This window comes from Charadrius vociferus, unplaced genomic scaffold (assembly GCF_000708025.1).
Source record: "Charadrius vociferus isolate BGI_N301 unplaced genomic scaffold, ASM70802v2 scaffold103, whole genome shotgun sequence".
NCBI classification, from domain to species: domain Eukaryota; kingdom Metazoa; phylum Chordata; class Aves; order Charadriiformes; family Charadriidae; genus Charadrius; species Charadrius vociferus.
In genome coordinates, this window is record NW_009648061.1 from 13,211 (window position 1) to 35,737 (window position 22,527).

Here is a 22,527-nt window from a genome sequence, read left to right on the forward strand (position 1 = left end):
TTTTTTTTTTTCATTATTTTCTGTGTAGAAAATTTTGGGGTAGAAATGGCATAACTTTGCTAAGGTATCAGAATTGAGTAGGTACTAAATAAAATAACAAAAGTTAGTGAGAAAATGGTATGGTATCTTATTCTCAAGCATGTCACAACTTATAGATCAGATAACCAAGGGCAAAACTCTTATATGTGCAGATATCAGACTTCACATAAACTATGAATAGAAAGAAGGGAAGATGCAAGTGCAAGAGTTCCTATATTAATTTATTGGGAGATTAACTGCATTCCTTATTATTACTAATGAGTGTTTGTCTTACAAGATGCTCAAGAACTAGGTGAAAGTGAATCAAAGCCCTGATAAGCACATTCTCCAGTTCACAGAAATACCAGTGAAGACTTTTGCTTCTTAAATGAATTTTTCAGAGAAAAATTGAAGGTCTGACACAGCAGAATTGGAATCTCACCACAGAGATTCAAAGGATGGTGAATAAACTACAGAAAATCAGCATTGGCTATACTGTACCACACCTGTATACAGAATTAGATTGTTAACCCAGCCTCCTTCACAAGGATTATATTTGATACCACCATTTAAAATTTCAGAATAATTATTTGCTACTGTGCCATAGTCTTATGGTTTTATATATTTTACATCACTTGCAAAATTTAGTACAAATTTTATGTAGCTTTTTTTGACAGCATGAAAGCCGGTGCTAAAAGTTAATAAAAAAATTTACTCAGTTTGAGAGAGGTATAATTAATAAACCCATGGATAAAACCAAAGATGTTTTCTTTCTCTATCCAACATCTTTGGCAAATTCAAAGAAAACATCAAACTTTTTTTTTTTTTTCCCTGAAAAAACCCTTTTACGATTTTTTTTTTTTAAATCTGATATTTGGATGTTAATACTTGGTTGCTCTTTTCCCATACAGACCAAGTCTACCTCAAAGCATAAAGGGACCAGAAGGTTGCACCTAGAGACTGTGCAACTGAGGATCAAATCATAACAGATGTGGAGAAAATAAGAGCCGTTAGTATAAACCATACTTCTTTAAGTTTTTTTTTTCATGTTTCACTCTTTACAACATTTCTTTCCTTCATCTCAGCCTCAATTAGCATTTTTGTAAAGAGATGTGATTGAACATCTGTTCAATCAGCACAGAACTTACCTGGGAACAGAGCACGGGACAAAAAAAACCCAAGCTTGTAAGGATTTAGAAAATAATTTTAATTTTTCTTTGGATCATTAGAATGATTATGTATCCCTCTCCCTTTCTAAGCCTACATATCTATTCTCCAAGGAATCTTACAGCAACATCCTTGGGTGTCCACTTACGTTTGTTCATAGCAACAGGCAATACTGCGCTACTTCAAAAACATGTTCAGATAATTTAATTAGGTCCTATATCCATTTGAACCTTTGACTGATGGACTCATAAAATATTTGCCTACTGAAGGGTTTTTTTGTGGTTTGGGTTTTCTTTTCTTCACACATGGTAGAACAGTTAATTGGCATATTTAGCTGTGGTTAGGTCTCAAACGCCCATGCATGCCTGATGTCCTGTAAATGAGAACACACTCTCAAAGCACAGCTAGAAGAACTCAACAACGTTTGAGAAACCAACAGAGGCTTATAGCAACAAGCCTGGTTTTTACTTCAGATTTAGTTGGCTTTCTACGTGTTGCACAGACTTTTTAGTGATGATGCCACTTTTTTGCAGCTATTTGTAAGTGGTTCCCTTTTCTAGCTCTTCAACTAAGCCACAGATACAGTAGTTCTACTATTCATAGAAACTTTAATTTCTTTGATTTAAATTTCTGTGATTTAAATTTAATAATTTTCTTTCTACTAATTTAAACTACCTTTCCTAACTTCTGCTTCTTCTCTTGATGACTGATTTTGCTTAATTTCTGTAAATGCTCAGAAAAGGGGAAACTTACATCATTATTTTTCATCATTCTTTGGTTGTACTTTCCTAAGAGGACTTCTTTTAGGGGCTCACAACAGCAGTATTCCCTACAAGAACCAAAAATGACCAGAGGTGTTGACAAGCTCAGCCTGGCACAGGAATTATTTCTGTTGGACTTGATAAATTCTTTCCTCATAGCATTTTCTGATCTTCTTATGGTTGAACAGCTCACATTTTAAAATATATGATCTCATATTACTTTCTGGTAAGACAATGTGATACTCGGGCTATGAGTTCCAAAGAAAGATTACACAACCGCAATGCATCTACACAGAGATGTATCTCAGGGGCTTTGCTTTGGCTCCATTTTCTAGATAGGGACTGACTACTCTATTGTTAAATCTGGCCTAATTTATCTTCATAAACTGGTAGATGGCTCAACATACTGCCACGTCTTCAGATCTTATTTGGATGCAGAACTTTCAGGGTTCCTCCAATTGTGGTTTTCAATAGCTGGGTAGCTCCATGACATATAAAGTTCAATATGACATTTTCACTCATCCAATTCCTCAGGAGTTTTGGCTAGAATCAATACCGACTTCACTAGTTTATTTGTCAAAAGCAGTAAAAAAATAATTATTAACATATCGCTATCTCTCTTGCCTAAGATCCTGGACATTGTCCAGATATTCTGAGACCTATTATAAACACTGATGGATTGAATTTCTCAGCTTTTAAGGTTCTTGAGTTTAGCAGCTTGTCATAATGGAAAGTTTTAAAACTAATCTCCTCCCTTGCTGGAACAAAAAATATCCCATTATGATATCTGTGAATATTATCTATGTTCTTCCTTTAAATAAGCAGCAATTGTATTTAGTATGTCCTTCATTTTTAGCCTTCTGGTCAGATTTGATATTGTCATACTTCAAAAGCAAAACTATACTGTCATAATTTCATTTGTTCCAGCATTTTCTTCTTGGATATTTAAGTATTTTTAAGTATTTCTCTATTTTAAGTATTTAAATATAATCAGGCAATTTAGATGACTATTTCGTTTAGTTCAGTCATCAATTCACATTTGTACATTAAACTGGAACCTAATACAGGATTATCTTGAGCAAGATATGCTTGTGTCAGAAAAATACTTTCTGTTTAGAGTGTCCATAAAAGCTAAAATACTTGAAAGCCTAAGACGTGAAGCATATATCCATCTTTGATTGAAATTTTTAGTAACATTTTTTTTTTCCCAATGTATTTGGAGGGCTATTATCTCCTTAGCTAATTTAATGACCTAGAAAAAGTTCTAACCTATTTTACATTTTGTTTGTTATATGTAGTGAAGGTTCCAGAGTGTACTTGTTCTTAAAAATAATTTGGCTTAAGGAATGTAATATTTCTTAGTCAGCATGAAATAATCTCTCTGTTCACTGTTATTCCTGTATTTGAAAAGACTTTAGAACCCTCTTCACATAAACTTTATCATACAGTGCAGTCTTTAGTGTACAAAAAAATCCATATGTTTCTGTTTGAGAGAGCAAGATGAGGCTGCAGAGGATGTATGCTGAGATTAATAGGAAGGCAGAAAGGATGGTTTGATGGCTTAGACAATTTACATTAAATGTTGGCATCTGAAAAAAGAGGATCTGTGCATGACAAAATATAACATATATTGCATATAATTGCTTAATGAAGAAGTACAATAAGCAGTTTCAAAAGTTTATGCGGATGATGGGCTGGGATGAAAGGAGGGTCAGACCTGACAGGGGAGCCTGGAGAGTTGTGAACATGCTAGATGATACAGGAACACAACTTTATCAGTTCTAAGTAAGAAAGCTAGAGGCATAACCGAGCTCACACTGATGGTTCCTCTTGGAGCTGAGCACTCTTGTATACAGTTACAGTACTACATCAAAGCACCACAGCAAAGTGAAGTGATTTGAGCATCTTCCAGAGCAGAGAACTTCAGGTCACCCTCATGCACCCATGTAGATACACCCTGACCAATTTCAACAAGCAATGTAAGCTTTTCTGGAGAAAGGCTTTGAGTTTTTCCAGATTCACTGCTGCCAATGGCCAAATAAGGAATTTCAACACACACTGCTTTGAACACTTGATTGGAATGTTTACATGAAATTCATCTATGTGAAACAGTGCATGTCATGTCTACAGCTCTTTTCCTCAAAATAAGTAGAGAGCTTTCTTAAAAGAAAGGGTTTTTTATTTGAGAGAACAAGTCATTTAACAAAAGAAAGATTTTCTTAAAGAAAGTAAAAATTTGCAGTTGAGGATTGGTCTTTGTATTGAAAGGAAAGCAATGAAACTATGAACAGTTATATATATCTATGCTCAATTAATTGTTCAGAAATAGTAGTTCAACACAAATACAGCAGATGACATAGGTAATTCTTTAAAAACCTGAGTAGGGAATCCATTAACAAACCATGGTCTGAAGGGAAGAGAAATGCACTTACTGTCAAATGCTAAGGGAGAACTGCTATAGACCTCCCTTCAGAAACTAAGCACTCTGTTGTGTGAACGAGTGTTCATATTTATACTTCCTGTTGCTAGATTTAAATATGAAGAAAGACAGACCTGACTGTCAACAATGGGAACTGCTTATAATGCTTTAGAACAAGTGGTGTTAATATGAAGTAAATCTATATAAAATGGCAACAGGCATGCAAAGGAATAAAATTATGAAACCGACCTAAATCCAAAACCCTCGGGGTGTATGCTATTTACTTTGAAAAAAACATTTGCAAATATGTTCTCAAAGTACATGACCCAGCTAAAAAAATATTTTTTAATTTTAAAATGTACATAAACATACCTATTATAATTTTATTGCTACATTGACAGCTAACACATTGCTTCCATAAATTGTAAAAATACCCCTGCAAGAAGCATAATTAAACATCCCACCCTTCGTATTTCATTTGTTTCCAAGAATCTAATAAAATTCTAAAGCTTGCAGAACTTAATGGTATGAAATACACATCACATGTGAATCTCTCAAAGGGTTTCCTAAGTATATGCAATCTGAGTTTTGGGAACAATGTAAGTCATGTATCTCAGAGGCATATCCTAACATGAGCCTATTATCTCATTCAAAATTCTGAGCCTGTGTAAGTCCTCTCAGGTGTCTCTTTTTTCTCCATTTATCTCATGGGACAAGAATATGCAACATCATTTTGCTATTTGCAGTTTGCTAAATGTTTAAAGGGCTACTTGTTGTTAGTTCCAGCTTTTCCTTGTCGGCCAGTGACAATCTGAAATATTTATGAAGTATTTGAGAGCTCAGCTAGACACAAACAAATATCTCCATGCATTCAGGACTTACAAAGCATGAGTACAGCATGGTAGCAGTAGAGGTATATTTACAAACAGTAAGTAGAGAAAATTCCATTGGCAAATTCCTTACTGGTGGATTATTTTATTTTTATTTTTTTTAAATCTTACACTATTGTGTTGCAATAGAGATGGTTCTGTCTCCAGCTACACTGAGGATAGAAACAGGGAAAAGAAATATTAGAAAAAAATCTTGACTTTCACTAGCCTCTGAATAGCAGTCCCCCGTCCAAGAATTAAGGTATGTCCTTTAGTATTTTGTTCTCCATAGTACAGCTTTTATGTGCCAGATTTTAGGAAGGTCCTTCTCAAATGAAATAATTTCCAGCAGAAATTTTCCATGATTATTTGTTAAAAACATTACTCAATATGAATATTATGTAGTAGAATTGCATATGGTCATTCATATATGCACGTTAAGAGGAAGAGACAGAGAGGGAGAGGAAGAGGGAGAGGGATATGTGCATATATGTTGCTTGTGGTTCAGGTACAGTTCAATCTCCACCTGTTCAAGAGTTTGCAGCTCATTCCTATCACAGTTTTACAGTGCTATTCACAGCCTTGATTTCTTCTCAATATTCACAATAGCCCTGTACATACATTAATAATATGCTATTGTAAGTATACAATGCATATGCCTTGAGAAAATAGGGTGTATCCTTATCACAATGAGCACTTTCCCTTTCAGTTGACTGTAAGCCATATAAAGACAACAGGGCTGTCAAACCATCTCACAGAAAAGACTGAAAGACTGATTCATCATTAGATTCTTGTGGGCTGCTAAATGTTGATGTTTATGCACTTTTCAGGAAACATTGCTTTCTCTTATCAAAATGACATCATCACAAGTTATGATTTTGTTTGATGGTGTTGGTAAGTGTCCAAATACAACCAGACAGTACATGTTGAAATTGTGTAATGCATCCCCTTAGAAAACACTGTACATTATTAAATAGAAAAATATTCTTATTAGAGTATCATTGAACATTGGATTAATGCCAGGAATGTCTGTGTCATTAATCCAATTTAGAGCATAAGTAACATTAGCACTAAAGAATTAATGTAAGTAACATCATGCCAAAATTGGCAGAATTAAAAAAATATTTTGCCTTCCTTCTGTTTCATTTTAAAAAGCTTGGCCTTTCCCACTTGTGTTTTGCCCCTGCACCTTACAAATTATCTGGATAACTGTGTTTTGACCATTTCATTCATATTATTTAACCTTTTAACATACTTATTAAGGATGCATATACCAAAGGGAGCCTTTTGAGGATAGAAAACAAATTTGTCTGATTCCCAAAGATCACATACTCAGATTTTTCTGAAACTCCAGTTCCTTTATATTTGTCATTCCATGAGTAAAGAATCATCCCATAAATGTTTCCTGAACTTTTTGCTTAAATCTTTTATTTTCTGGTGCTCCTCCCTGAATTTGACGCCTTGACTTTTCCCAACTCTCCAGACAATCCCAAGTGCTGTATTAATGTTCTTTATACATGTTCTTTGTGAAAAACTTGCGTACTTTAAAAAAAGGGAAGGTGTTCATAACAATGACACCTATCACAAAAAGCATAACCTCCCCTTTCTGTCTGGAATTATACCTTCATTTTTTTAAATATGTGCCTGTGCAATCTGGCTGACCTATCTTGCTGTCTCCATCCCTAAGTGCAAGACCAAGCCCTGTCCAACGTCCCTGTCTGCTGCTGAACTCCCATCTGCCTCATCAACGCTTTATTCTTTTGTTCCCTGGCTGCTGCACTCAAACAGGAAGCTACTAGACCATGCCTGGCTTTGCACCGGGGCCACTGGGTCTACATTTTGGCCAGACGCCTTACTTCACAGAATCATAGAATACTTTGAGTTGTAAAGCACCTTAAAAGGTCATCTAGTCCAACATCCCCTGCAATGAGCAGGGACATGTTCAACTAAATCAAGTTTCTCAGAGCCCTGTCCAACCTGACCTTGAATGTTTCCAGGGATGGTGCATCTACCACCTCACTGGGCAACCTGTTCCACTGTTTCACCACCCTCATTGTAAAAATTATTTTCCATATATCTAGTCTAAATCTACCCGCTTTTAGTTTAAAGCCATCACCCCTTGCACTATCACAACAGAGTCTACTAAAAATTCTGTCTCATCTTTCCTGTATATTTCCTCTAAGTACTGAAATGCCCTAATAAGGTCTCCCCAGAGCCTCTCTTCTCCAGGCTGAACAACCCCAACTCTCTCAGCCTGTCCTCATAGGAGAGGTGCTCCAGCCCTCTGATTGTCTTCATGGCCCTCCTCATTGATCAGCAGGTCTCGACTCAGCCATGCCAGTCTCTTGCCTTCCTTTACTGATTTCTTACACTTAGGGATTGAGAGCTCTTGCTCCGGGTGGAAAGCATCCTTAAAGATCTGCCAGCTCTGTTCCCTCCCTTGTCCTTGGCTGGTTGCACACAGTGAGGTTGACTTGCTGCTTAAGCCCTGAGGAGCCTTAACAGCGGTGTCTTCAGCTGCTGCAGTGATCTGTTCCTCCATCCAGTTTCTAGTTGTAAGCCTAGAAGTACAATGTCTCATCAAGGTTTCTACTGTAAGATTTGAAACTGATTTTATCTGGTTTCTTAAAGCTTAAATTTCAACTTGAGGTTCCAGTTTAAATTAGGAATGTTAGTTTGCCGAGCTATGAGCATTTTAAGTTACACTGAATCAGGGATTTCCCTTCTTTGATGATGATATTTTAGGAAAAGTGACTGTGGTGTTTGGTCTTCCCTTTCAGCAGGTTGCCATGCTCTACAATGTAGTGTAGAACTACCCAAGTCCAAAAATCTCTTGAAGTTCCAGTGTATTAACACTCCTTAGAACTGGCTCCAAGTTACACAATTTGGAATTTCCTGTAAGTTATAGTTGTTATACTATGAAAAAAGAAGATAGTCTAGGATCGTTAAGAGAAACAAAAAATAATACATGATTAATCAGATATAGTATGTAGGAAAAAGAATAACTCCAAACATCTATTTTTCAAGTTTGTCATCATCACCCCTGAACTCACTTTGTCATCTCAGTCCGTTTCAGGTTCTGTTTATTTCATGGAGTATTGAAGCTAGTAGTGTTACGTTTGTTCAAATATGGTTAGGATACCCTTTTCACTTTTGCGTATCACAAATAGGTAGATTTTGCCAGATAAAAGCTGTCAGATACCTGAAGGATATCCAGAGCCTTCATCCCATATAGCTGTTTGAATGGTATAGTGGAGAAAAACAATAAACTATAATGTTAATGAAATAAATAAGCAAAATATTTCTACTGTAATTTCTTTGTATAGAAATTGTGATACCATTCAGGGACTGATTCAGGGTCAAGACTCTCCTGTTTCAGATTCAAAGGCTCAGCTCATCAGGTGTTATCTGATCTGTATTGATTGCTTATTCTCTAACCAACATTTCTCTCTAATTGCTTGGAGGTGCTTTGAGTACTTCAAACAATATTCTACTACTATTTCTGACAAGATATCGGATGTCTTTCAAAACCGTGTTGTGGGCTTTCAAAAGGAGATCCCAATGCAGCACGTTACAGCAGGTAGCTGGAGGCTGGCCTGTGAGTTGTAAAATGTGGAATCAATTACCTTTCAATTATGGATACCTATTTGTGGATATCTGCAGAATAATAAAAAGCAGGCATAACTCCCGATTTTACTTCCTCATTCAGATTTTAAATTTTTTCCTTTATTTGACAAAATGACTAGTGTTGACAGCAAAAAAAAAGCTCTTGGGATTAAATGATTTTGCTTGTTTTGTAGGCTATGAGCTAAGAGATGTTGTTTTACCTTTCTAATAATGAAGAGGAGAACACTAAAGTGGAGAAAGTCAGGGGATTATCAGACACAAGAGATAACCAGTGAATACACAGTAGGGCCCTGGATAATATATAGCACATTTCTTAACCTATCCCAATTTCACAAATCAATAATAAAATTGGAAAAAAATAATTTTAGATATATTTCTAATATAGGAGAACTACAATATCTATATCTAGCAGAAAAAAATACCAGTATTGAACACGAAGTTTCTGCAGGTAGGAAATCCTAACACCTCCCGCTTACCTTTCTCAACAATCAATTACTGTTGCCACTGAAAGTATTTACACTTATCAGCATTTTTTTAATTTGTCCAATTTCAGTTTCCATCCACTGGATCTTGTTTTCATCTTTCTTACTAGTTCAAGGGATGTTATCAGAGCTTTAATCCCTTGAGATAGCTCACAGTTATACCCGAAATGTCTCTCAAAATGGATTGAGCTACTGAAGCTTATAGGATTTTCTAGTTTTTGATCATTTTCGTGAGTCTATTTCAGTTTAAAAGATTCTTTTTCCAGCTTTTGTTGAGTATGGGACTAAATAATCCAGAACTGACCATACTGCAGAGAAGTAATAAACTTGCTGTGGATCCACTGTAGATTATATACTCCAAAGATCATACTGACTTTTCTGGACAGATAACCACCACCTCCCCCCCGCCCCCCCTTCAAAAGTTAACAGTAAACTGTTGCTATTCTTTTTTAAAACAGGGGAAAGCATATCAGTTAAGTGATGTATTACACTAACAAAATACATGTATTTAAGGGTAACTGGCCATAAACACTTATATTTTTTTCCCTCAGGAGTTTATTGGTGATAACTTTGATGCTTTGTTTGCAGATATATCCATTCTTCCTTTAGTTCTAAACAACTTTGTATGGGTTGTTACAGAACACCCAGGGTATTACTTTTATACCTTCAATTTCTTACTGATACTCAGATACAATAACTCGTTATCTTAAAATGCATTCTTTGACAAGTACCTAGAAAAAGCGTTTGTTAAAAAGCAGTTGTTAGTTTTGCAATGAGATTAATAATAGAAGATTCTTTTCAAAGTAGGCTGCAGTTGACATGATCTATCAGAAGCATTTTACTAACTTTCCTTAATTTATCGCTGTCTGTCTCTCATGATTTTGAAAAAATGATGTAAAATCCTTCAGCAAATGCATAAGAACAGCAATCAGTATTGTTATCAATAACAAGGAAAGACAATTCTAAGATATATTTTGAAGTCTTGAAGTATCACACCCTTTCTGATAGCAGTTTATCTTCTTCTAAATAGTAGAACTAATGAAGACTTACCCTAGGAGAAAAGTAGTAACTGGAATTTAAATTTAGTTCAGAAAACATGCCATCAAAGGTATTATGATAAAAGCTTTTTTTTGTTTGTTTTATGTAAAGGGCACAGGAATATTGAACGGACTGATGCGTCTCTTAGAAGTTTGGCACTACTGAAATGCAATGTCAGTTCCTAAACAGGGTTTGTAGTAAGTCTGTTCTACGCACTTCCTTTTGAAACCTATAACTATGAATAAGCTTAATCTATCTTTCAAATATATTTTGTTTATTTACTCTCCTTTTTGCTTAGAACCAGTTTCTACCATTTCTTCTTCACAACTTGCATTTGCTTAAAACAGAGAAAATATATTATTTAAATAAGCTGGATAGACTTTTTTTTTTCTCACCTATTTTTCTTCACCAATACTTCTGCAGTAAGAGTGACTTGGTATCCTCAGCTTTTCATTCCTAAATTCTCCACTCTCCTCCTTGCACACTCTTCTTTTGTATTTTCCTTTTGTATGCATTTAAGTTCATATGGAGGAGAACTGATAGTACTTTGAATGACTCCTATGGCATTTTCAGTCAAATATGTGAAGTCTGGGTGTACTGGATTCAGATTATACAGAAGTGTCACACTACTAGGTCTGATTTGAGTACTTCTGCCTCTTATCCATAACATCTACAAGGAACATAAGAGGCTGTGATTGGTTGTACTCATGGGTATTACAATAAAAATGGAGAGGCTGAATAGTTACCCTAATCATATATGGCATAATTTCCATTCAAACAATGTTCAAACTTGTTTGGTTTTTTGTGTGTTTTTTAAAGATGTTTTATTGCCTGCTTATGATTGTCTGGTGCAGCTCATTTGTACCAGACCAGAGAAAGATGCAAGAACAGTTCAGCAGCTTTGCTAGGTTGATAGCCCAGGCTAGTCAGTAACCTCCTCCAGAGCATCCAAGGCAATAGCACAAACAAAACCAGCATAGAACCATTTCATGTTATGCTGAATTTCACCAAGGAGCTGTTGTATCGGACAGCCACAACTGAGACCAGATATATCAGCTGGGTTCCTAGAAAGTCATAAGAAGACTCACCACCAAAGCTGCCAGTAGTTTGGCTCCTTCTGCATTCTGTCTTCAATTTTACTACTTCATATTACAACCCCTCTGTGTTTTGAATTATTATGATTTAGCTTTCTCAAACGTACTTCCCCACCCTCTTCCCTTCGGTATCTTGTAATTCTGGAAAACTGGAGCTGAATGTACCTAGATCAATAAAATATAATGCAAAACCTGACTTTTACATCAGGAAATTGTTTTAGGTTGCTTAATAATACAGTCTCTTCCATATGACTACATTAGAATACTATTCAGGCACTGTAATAAACATGTGTGATCACATGTATTGCCCACATAACTTCTTTTGAAGCAAACAGGTTTCTTCTGACATTTGCAAGAAATGCAAAGATATTTTGTACCCCTGAGATACTGTGTCTGAGATACAGCTGTGATACACCCATCTATGACTATCAAGATTGAATGCTGATTTGCAAGTCCTAAATGCAGTACATCATTTAAAAAACAGAGCGACACATTGAACTGATATTATGTCAGCCAGAATCATCCTACATCCAAACCCACTCATTTTAGATAGCCTACTAGAACACTTGTAAGGCAAAGAATTTGACTCAAAGCCATGATGAATTATATTTACTGAAGAGGTCAAATAAAAGTAAAAGGTGAACTTTTGCACTTAAAGCAATTACATACAAATACAGCTGAAGTATACTGCAGAAATTGGTAGAAATTTGTTAAATTAAAAATAAAAATGGATACAAGCCTGTAAAACCTATGCCTCTTCCCTAACAAATCATGCAAATTCCTGTTGTGGAGTGAAAAAATTGTTTTCAGACAAGGACTTTTTGTGTCTTTTTTTTTTTTTTCATGCCATTAGCTTTACTTTGAATTCTTCCACCTGCTGTACTTAGATAGTATGCAGAGGAGTTTTAGTAGCTACATGTCAAACTGACCTTAAGTCACCAACATCAATATGGTAATATAGTATAAATGTAGTAAGACAGTATAGCTGTTATTTCAAAGTATAAGCCAAATGAAAGCTAACTTGACTAACATGGTGTCAGAATGTTTAGAAGCAATTCAGCTTAAAAAGTCATGCCACAAATAATTAGGGGGAGTCGAACAAGGGTTTAAATGTCATGAGACTGCTATAGACATTCTATAAAAAGAAATTATTTCCTTCTCACATTTGCCAGCTGCTGCATCCTGCACCCTGCTTCCCCCAGAAAAAAAAACACTGTAGTTTTGTCTTGAGATGTGAAGAGTGCTGGAATGTCTTCAGAGCATTTATAGCCTTTATGTAGCACAGTGCACAGCTAAAAGGGGATACCTTATGCACCAACGATGTGATATTTGTCTGCCAAGTAGAAAGGAGCTGAGACTGTGGTGATGTGTTGGATGAGACCTAGTTTAAATTGCTACCACCTGGGGGGAGACAACTTGTACTTCACAGAAGCTGAAATGGAAAGGGTTTCTACCTCCTTTTTTTTTATAACATTTTTGCCCAGTTCAATGTGGAAGATTCCTTGAGATGAAAAAAAGTAGGATTTACCATACACCAAATAGATTAATAGTGCCGTAGTAGAATTCTAGTGCAATTGTTAAGTTCTTGCCAGTTCAGTTGTCACACCTCTATAACGTCACTCTGCAGTCCTTGAGTCATCTGGACTCTGTAAGATTGTAATAGAAGACGATGTGAAAAATCTTTTCCAGGAATCAAACCTATACATTTAAAGCAGAGGCAAGTTATCTATGTGGACTGAGGGTAGATTTCAGTACTATTTAGTCTCACTTTAAACATCAAGATTTTCTGCTGATTTCATAAGAGCAAAGGAAACAAACTGGGAGCCATGTGAGGTCAAAATCTTCCTACACACATCTGCCAAGTAAATACTAGTTACAAACAGGGAGGCCAGGTGATCACAATTTCCAAGTTGTCCTACAGAGACACATTTTGAAAGGGGAAGTTGGAACTTAATTAAGGTTTTGAATGATTTTATATACCTCTCTTTCCTCCACAGCAATACAGATGACAAAATCTCCAGATGGCAACCATTTTGGTTTATGTAGAGATAAATATTGTCAACTTTATGCTTTGTATGTGGATCGGATTGGTGAAGTTCTTCACAAAAATTTATTTTACAATATTTATAATTCTTAAATATGTCTAAGAATCAATTGTGCTTGAAAAAAGTGAAAGATCAAAGTAACTGAAAGTGCAAGCAGAAGTGATTCTATCCCCAGAAAAAGGCCCTTCCCAAGTCTTTGTAGGTAATTCCACCACTCCATAGGAGAGGGTAAACCACCACTACTGAAATAAATATTTGTGAGAGTAAGACTAAGAGTCCCCACAGATACTATCAGAAGTGACTTGAGTTTAGCTGAGCTTGCCCATGCCTGGAGGATAAATTAGATGAGTTTTCAGGATCCTCTGCAGCCTGGGACTAATATCCATTATAAGAGATTAATGCATTGCTTAACTTACTACGTTCTTTGTTTCTCAAAGTGACATAAGGAACTGATAAGAGGCATTGCTAGAAGTATTCCTTCCTCCTTTTGACACTGTGTAACAGCATTCATGGGCTTACAGCCAGGCTTTTAAACAACAACCACAATTCCTCTTGTAAAAGCTGCATCAGACAGGTGTTAACGTACACTACAGCTATGCATACTATAAGCACAGATCATTCTTAGCTGCACTAAATTCAGTAAAATTAAATCTAATCCTTAGATTTGTTAAAAAAAATTGAGTAACATTTTTTAACCATTGAATCTGCATATTTTATACATGCTGAGGAGACAAACAAATCACCTGCATTGTCTTGGTATTAACATGGGGCAAATGTGAAATTATTGAAACTTACATTATCTGTGAATTACTTAGGAGAACAAGTTGTTTGGCCTGTCTTATTATATAAACAGAGTAAATGAACATTTTAAGAGGCAGGTTAGTTGAAGGTAAAACATGAATGCTGAATGAAAGCAGCTTGTCAGCTTTTGTGAGATGGATAAAAGTACTTTACAGAACTTCCTACACAAAGCAAAACACAAAATATACTTTGGTAAAGAGAAACTTCACAGTATAGTAGCTGCCATTTCTACTGTGGGAAAATCAACTAACTGATTAATATTTTATTATATGGCCAAGCAGAATTTTGAATTTGTTTACATAATCATCCTTTGGGTCTTAAAACTACATATTTACATTCAGATGGTTTCTACTTGTTTCAGTGAGACATTTTGGGAGACAGTGACAACAGTCTCTTCTCAGTCCCTTTGTTTTGCCATTTGCTGACGCTTCACATTCTCAATTGTGCAAGGCTCTTGTGAGCGTACTCAAGACAACTTTGTAAGCAAACAAATTACACTGAGCTCTGTGCTTTTATCAGGTATGCAATGTGACAGTTTAGACAATAAAGCCCCAAAAGGGAAAACAGCCTGCAGCGCTTTGCAATATTGTAAAATGACAGAAATAATATAATTAGGTTAAAAACAGTCTAAAACATTACCCACAGCATTGTGTAGGAAAGCTTCACAAGCCTTAGTAGTATGATATTTGAAGACAGTTCTGTGTAGATAAGTTATAACAGTTATAACACACACCTTCACATTTGAGGATTAAAAAAAATAATTGCAAAACTCAAATGTATTTTGTATTAATTTGGTCAAAAGACTAGCTGGAGACATCAAAAAAAGGAAATCTAGGTCTCCATCTAGATATTTTTTCTCTCATCTAGATAAAAACCTAGAATTTATTTTTACTTATGCCTAATTTAAGAAAAGCAATATACTGTTCTGATTAATATAGCACCACAATTAACAGTTCAAATAAAGTGAAAAATTTAAGAATGTTATATCTGCTGCATATTCACAATATTTTTGCACACTCACAATACTATGCTATAGACCTGAGGAATTTGATCTATGTTTTGATGGAAAACATGGAATTCCGCATCAGTTTTCCCAGGGACGCTGTCATTCCCTAAATACTCATGCCCACAAAAAATTGAGGACTCCTTGGTCTTTGAGGAAAGCCGTGGCCTTTTACATCAAACAAAAGATGAAAACCCAAAGCCTTCAGATCTCAAGATTAGTAATCAGTGCAGCATGAGTGGGAACACTCTGGCTGGAAGAACGATCGATCGAGTGTCAGTGTGGGGATAAGTTTCTTCCAGCTGGGCCTTCCCATTATCTCAGGTAACTGCAGCCAACATGCAAATGTTCTAATATACAAGCCAAACGCTGTGGCCAACAAGCAACAAACCACTGCTGGAAAATATGTTTAGTATTCAGTGTGTACAATCATTAAGACTACATACAAACCAAAGCATTTATATACTGTTGCTCAAACTGCATGCGTCCACAGCATTGTAAACCTAAACTAGCTAAGACTTCTGTTTTAACCATTTTTCAGAAGTGGTAACTTTTATGATACTTCTGAAAGAGACAGTAGTTTAAGAATATGAGATTTCATTCCAGTTGAAAGAATGTTCAGTGCAATAAAAGGTGAAAATACTGAATACATTACACGTAATTTGATCTTTTGCACTTTGTCCAGCTAAATAGGAAATGAAAAGCGGCTAGAATCACTCTTTTTTCTGCATCCTAGGAAATGGGTAGTCTTGGACGTTGTGTAGCTCCAGTGGTGCCGTGTGACCCAAATGGAAATATGCAAACAGCACCTGAAGAATGTTGGTTTTAAAACAATACTAGCCTTCATTGTTGGAGAAATTTAGAATATACATAGACTCAAGACTCCAGAACAATAATATTATAAAATAACACACTCATTAGAAGCTGACATAGGAAACTATGTATCAAACAGTAAGTCAATTTTACCAAGTTGTGTTACACACCATGACTGTGTTCTGATTAGTAAGCTAAATAAGCCTGAGACCTTTGTCCGGTGCTGAGGCCAGCAGCCACTGACCAGCCTGCATCCGTAGTATTAAACTGTCTTATCCTTCGAAACAGGCTCACGCACAAACTGCCAGTTGGGAGTGATTCCTGGAAATGATCACTCTAGCTCACAGACTGCACACAGGAGTAACCTGAGGGAGTGCCACTTGGCACAGGCCAGAAGCACACAAGCTATTGTTCTAATGGTTTGGCGATACAGGACATTCCTGGGCACTATTTAATTTAGCAGTATAGCTACAGCCTACAGACCCTCTATTTTCAGTCAATAAAGTAAAAATAGTACAAAAATTTACAATAATAAAAGACTGAATCAAATAAAAACTTTGCAAATTAGGTGAGCTACTTTTGACTATTTTGCCTAAGTATGTCCAAAGCTTGCTATAATTCTTAGGCTGAATGCAAAGAGTAACATCAGCTCAACATTAAAACCCACCACACTGGATTTTAGGAATATTATTTCAAAGGAAGAAAAAAAAATTCAGTGTCAAGTTTTCATGGGAACCTTTAAAATTTCCAGTAAAGGTATCTTAAGGAAATGCTCCACATTTCAAGCATGCCCCTCTATTAATGCTGTTTTACCTGGATTGCCTGTATATATGAACATTTGTTTTCATTCCCAGGCTCCCACATGATTAAACCACAGTTGCCAGACTATTAAACCCGATATCCTGTCTTAAACAAAGACTGTTCCCAAACTTTCACAAACTTTAAATGACACACAAAAAATCATCGCAGGCAGATATGGGACAATTCTCTTGGAAGGGTCTTATGACTGGCATACAGCCAGACATCTAAGATGCAACTGTGCAAATAATTGCTTTGCCATTATCAGGTAAAAAATAATTAAAAAAATAATTTTAAACCCCAAACCTTTTATAGAGAATGGAATTTTTAAAATGTCTTCAGTTTAATTTTAACATAAAAACTACATTTGGAATAATTTCAGGAGTTGCTGTTTCAAAGGAAAAAAAAAAAAAGAAATTTTGCCAAATGTTTCAGGTGATCCATATTTATATTTGTAGAAAAAAAAAAAATTAACCAGTATTTCTTACTCAACACTTACTTTGCTAACATTATTTAACACTGCTCTTCTTTGAAGGTACCATATTGCTTTAATTTTCCTAAACCTGCTGCTCCACAGTAGTTTAAACTAATCTAAGCCAGAGCTGCCAGTCCCCTGTCTTCTTATTGCCAGTACTAGGGCCTATTCAGCCAGATGGTTCAAAATCAGTTAATTTGTCTTAATTTTCTTTCATCTGAGCAAGATCCTGGATCTATTTTATCATGTTTCCAAATATCCACTATAGCTTACATGAGTGGGCTGGAATACAAAGCCAGAAACAAGGAGAGAATGAGAGAGAAAGAAGATAAGACCAAAGAGGAAATCGGAGTAATCTCCTTATGGCAGTAGCTTACTCAATTGCTTCATGGCACTTGCCTCAGTTTAGGTACAATACAGGACTGGTTCAAGTTCGTCGTCATGTTTTCTATGCTATTAAATCCTTCCTCAGTGAAAACTGCTCAGCTTCTCATCAATAACTTGCTCCCAAGAAGGAACAACTGTAAAGTCATAGTGTCAACAGTTGCTTTATGTTTAGAATGTCCTTATGAATCATGTATTTTACATTTATTTTAATCAATAAAACTAATTATTCATAAACTATCAATAGTTATTTGACTATCTTCAATAGCAAATGTTTATAATCAAAATTAGAGTTTTCATTGTGCCCAGCTCTTAAATCAATATTCATTACAGTCTTCTCAGAAGTCATTCCTCTGGACTGAAAATGTCCTGAAAACAAGAGTTATACAAAATGTTAGGTGGTGTGACCACATTTCTGCAAAGATTTTTTCTTAGCAGGAGTACTTACTCTCCCAAACCAGATTCTATTTTGAATCATTATGACAGCAGCAGTGAGATTTTGAAAGGCAAGAAAGACATCCTAATTCTAAAAAGAAACCAAACTAAATTTTCTGATTGTGATAAAAAAAAATTGTCTATGTTAATGGTAATATTTCATTTGCTCTCTACACGTTGAAAGTATTTCCAACTTGCTGCACCTAAGTGATGTCAAGTACTCACAAGCAATAGCAGAAACTGATCATCATCTCAAATTGCTGATAAATTTGGTTTATGCACTTTCATCTGAGCTTTGACTGCTAGTACCCTCCTAAATGCCATATTCACAGAATCACAGAATGATTGAGGTTGGAAGGGACCTCTGGAGGTCATCTAGTCCAACCTTCCTGCTCAAGCAGGGCCACTTAGAACAGACTTCCAGGACTGTGTCTGCACAGCTTTTGAATATCTCCAAGGATGTAGACTTCACAACCTGTGGTCAGTGGCCAGTCACCCTCACAGTGAAAAATTGTTTCCTGATGTCCAGAGGGAACCTCCTGTATTTCACTTTGTGCCCATTGTTTTTGGTGCTGTCAAGGGGCACCACTGCAAGGAGCCTGGCTCCACCTGGCTCCGCCTGGCTCCATCCTCTTTATATGGTCCCCTTAGGTATTTATATACATTAAGAAGATTCCCCAAATGCCTTGCCTTCTCCAGGCTAAACAGTCCAAGCTCTCTCAGCCTTTCCTCATACATGAGATGCTCTGGTCCCTTCAGTTGTCTTTGTGGGCCCATCCCTGGACCCTATCCAGTATGCCCATGTCTGTCCTGTACTGAGGAGCCAGAACTAGACAGAGCATTTCAGGTGTGGCCTCCCCAGTGCTGAGCAGAGGGGAATCATAGAATGGTTTAGGTTGGAAGGGACCTTGAAGATAATATTGTTCCAACCCCCCTGCCATAGGCGGAGACACGTCCCACTAAACCAGGTTGCTCAAAGCCCCATCCAGCCTCGCCTTTAACACTTTCAGGGTTGGAGCTTCCACAACTTCCCTGGGCAACCTCTTCCAGTGCCCAACCACCCTCACAGTAAAAAATTTCTTCCCAATATCTAACCTAAATCTACCCTTTTCCAGTTTATAGCCATTACACTCTCATCCTATCACTACATGCCTTTGTAAAAAGTCCCTCCTCAGCTTTCCTGTAGGCCCCCTTTAAGTACTGGAAGGCTGCTACAAGGTCTCCCTGGAGCCTTCTCTTCTCCAGGCTGAACAACCCTAACTCTATCAGCCTGCCCTCGCAGGAGATGTGCTCCAGCTCTCTGATCATCTTTGTGGCCCTCCTCTGGACTCACTCCAACATGTCTATGTGCTTCTTATGTTGGGGGCCCCAGAGTTGGACGCAGTACTCCAGGTAGGGTCTCATCAGAGCCGAGTAGAGGGGCAGAATCACCTCCCTTGACCTGCTGGGCACACTACTTTGGATGCAGCCCAGGATACAGTTGACCTTCTGGGCTGTGATCGCTCATTGTCAGCTCATGTTGAACTTCTCATCAATTAGCACACCCAGGTCCTTCTCAGGGCTGATCTCGATCCATTCACCACGCAGCCTGTATTTGTGCTTGGGATTGCCCCGACCCAGGTGCAGGACCTTGCACTTGGCCTTGTTGAACCTCATGAGGTTGGCATGGGCCCACCTCTCCACCCTGTCCAGGTCCCTCTGGATGGCATCTGGCCCCTCCAGCTTGTCTACCTCACCACACAGCTTGGTATCATCGGCAAACTTGCTGAGGGTGCACTGAACCCCACTGTTGATGTCACCAACAAAGATGTTGAACAGCACCGGTCCCAGTAGTGACCCCTGAGGAACACCACTTGTAACTGGACTTCACTTGGACATTGAGCTGTTGACCACAACTCTTTGAGTGTGATCATCCATTCAGTTCCTTATCCACCAAGTGGTCCATCTGTTGAATCAATGTCTCTCCAATTTAGAGAGCAGGATATCATGTGGGACAATGTCAAGGATCACCTCCCTTGACCTGCTGACAATGCTTTGCCTAATGCATGTTACTGGCTTCCAACCGGATTTTGTGCTACTGATCACCACCCTCCAGGCCTGTCCATTCAGCCACTTTTCAATCCACCTCACCCTCTGCTTGTCCATCCTGTACATCAACAGCTTGTTTCTGCAGATCTTATGGGAGACAGTGTCAAAGGCCTTATTGAAGTCCAGGTAGACAACATCCACTGTCTTCCCCTTGTCTAGCAAGCCAGTCATTTAATCATAAATATTGATCTGGTAATTCAACACTACGGTGCAACTAGAACTTAAGACAGATACCTCAGGGTGCCCACAGGGAAAACTTATGTTAATCTACATATTAGGGCTCCTCAACCTAATGAGCAATATAGAAGAAAATTTAAAAGCATATGAAAATTCTCCTTTTTTTAGTAGTATCTTGGTTTACTGGCATGGTTCCTGTAATTTCGTACAATACTTGCAAGTCTGCAAGTTTATTTGGCTCACTACAAGTTTCCTTTTTTAGTACAAATAAGTCAAATATTTCAGACCTGTGGGAATGCACTTAAGGGAGAATGTCTTTACTTTCCGCTGCCTCTCAACCACATGAAAACATTAGCGACTCACTAGAAAGCTCAGATGTTCCCACACTTTTCAGCAGGGATAGAATGGTGAAACTGAAAGACAAGTATGTACACAACAGGTAGAGTTTTGTGCTGAATGAAAACCAGCCCAAGCTTAATAAACTCATAATCTTTTGAAAAAATGATTTCTTCTATAAACTTTTTTTCCTCCCCAGCTTTATCTAAAGGAATATGTTTACTGACAAGTTTCAGACTTGTGCTGGCAGATTTTTTTCCAGTGATTGTGGCCCTTTAAGTGGCCTGGGTGTGGGCTCTGAAGAGACATCCTGGGTTCCTTGCAGAGTGGGAAAAGAGATTGCCCAGTTGCCAGGACAATTGGCATTGGATGTGGTTGGTGATAGTAGTGGAGGAAATAGATCTGTGCAGCAGAATAAGGAAGATAAAGGAACCAAGTATCTTTTGGGGAAAAGAAATAGGTTCTTGAACAATACTGGGAACTGATGTAAACAGACGTGGGGGATTTATAAGAACAACAAAACTGAAGAAAAAGATAGGGAGGAAGAAGACCTCAAGAACTGGTAGGGCAAATTTGGTCTAGGTCCAAACATATAGTAAGCACAGAACAGAAGCAGGTATGTGTAACAGAGTCAGGTTAGGAGATGGTTGAATACTGGGAGGAAAGGCTGACAGTGACAAAGGGGCATGATTAAGTGGGAACAGGTTTTTCTGCATACAGGGACTGAAAAGACCAGCCTAAGAGGAAAACAGTCTTTGCAAGATGAGGACAATGGAATGGTTGTGAAGAAACTTCACAGGCAGGCAGAAGGCTCCAGGTCTATCAAAAATGAGAGTTCAGCTTGTAGTCAATGCTATTAGGAAATATTTCATACCCTCTGGCAAAGCAGGTGTTATCCACTCATGGATTCCATCTTCTTTCGTACAGGACGCTGTCTGCTAGAGATGACAGTTTCTCCACGGTCTGGGCTGCTTGCCTCAAAAAGTTTTGTTAACACATACAATACTGTATTAAAAACATTGTTGATTTAAGTTTGTGCGTGCAATTCAGTCTAGTGACAAGTTTGCAGACATCTTCCAGAGGACTACCACTTTCTTTTGTTCCCAAAAGGGACACTGCTCATTAAATGAGCAGCTGTTAAAGAGTTTATTGTGTTATTCAATGTCATTCTTAAGTCTTATTTACTATGCACTGTTTGATTCCACTTTGAAGGAAGACCTACTGAACAGTTAATTTCCCTGGGGCTTTTCACTGCCCCATCATTACAACATTTGAAGTCTTTGACCATTAATATATCCTTACAGCACATTCTAAGCAAGGGAGCACTGTAATCTCATTTTGAAGACAGGATTTTAAGAGCTTTTAATAATTTTGGGTGCCCATTTTGAGAGAGATTGATATGTACATGTTATACATTCCAAGCACAGTTTGAGTAGATTCTCATCTTGAAACTTTGAGCGTTCAGCCTTTGGCAACTAAATCTTTAGAATCTCAAACTTGTCATCCAAAAATGAATGGACAGCCTCCAAAACGTTTAGGCAGGTTTCCTAGTATTGCAAATTCTGATGTAGGCACTGGAGGGATATAAGTTTGCTCTTCATTGTGACTTTCTGCTTTGTGGGCTATGAAATTGCCTGTTGTCTTCATGAGTACTTCCTTGCACTCACAGGAACACAGGTCGAAGCCTGGGAAGTGAT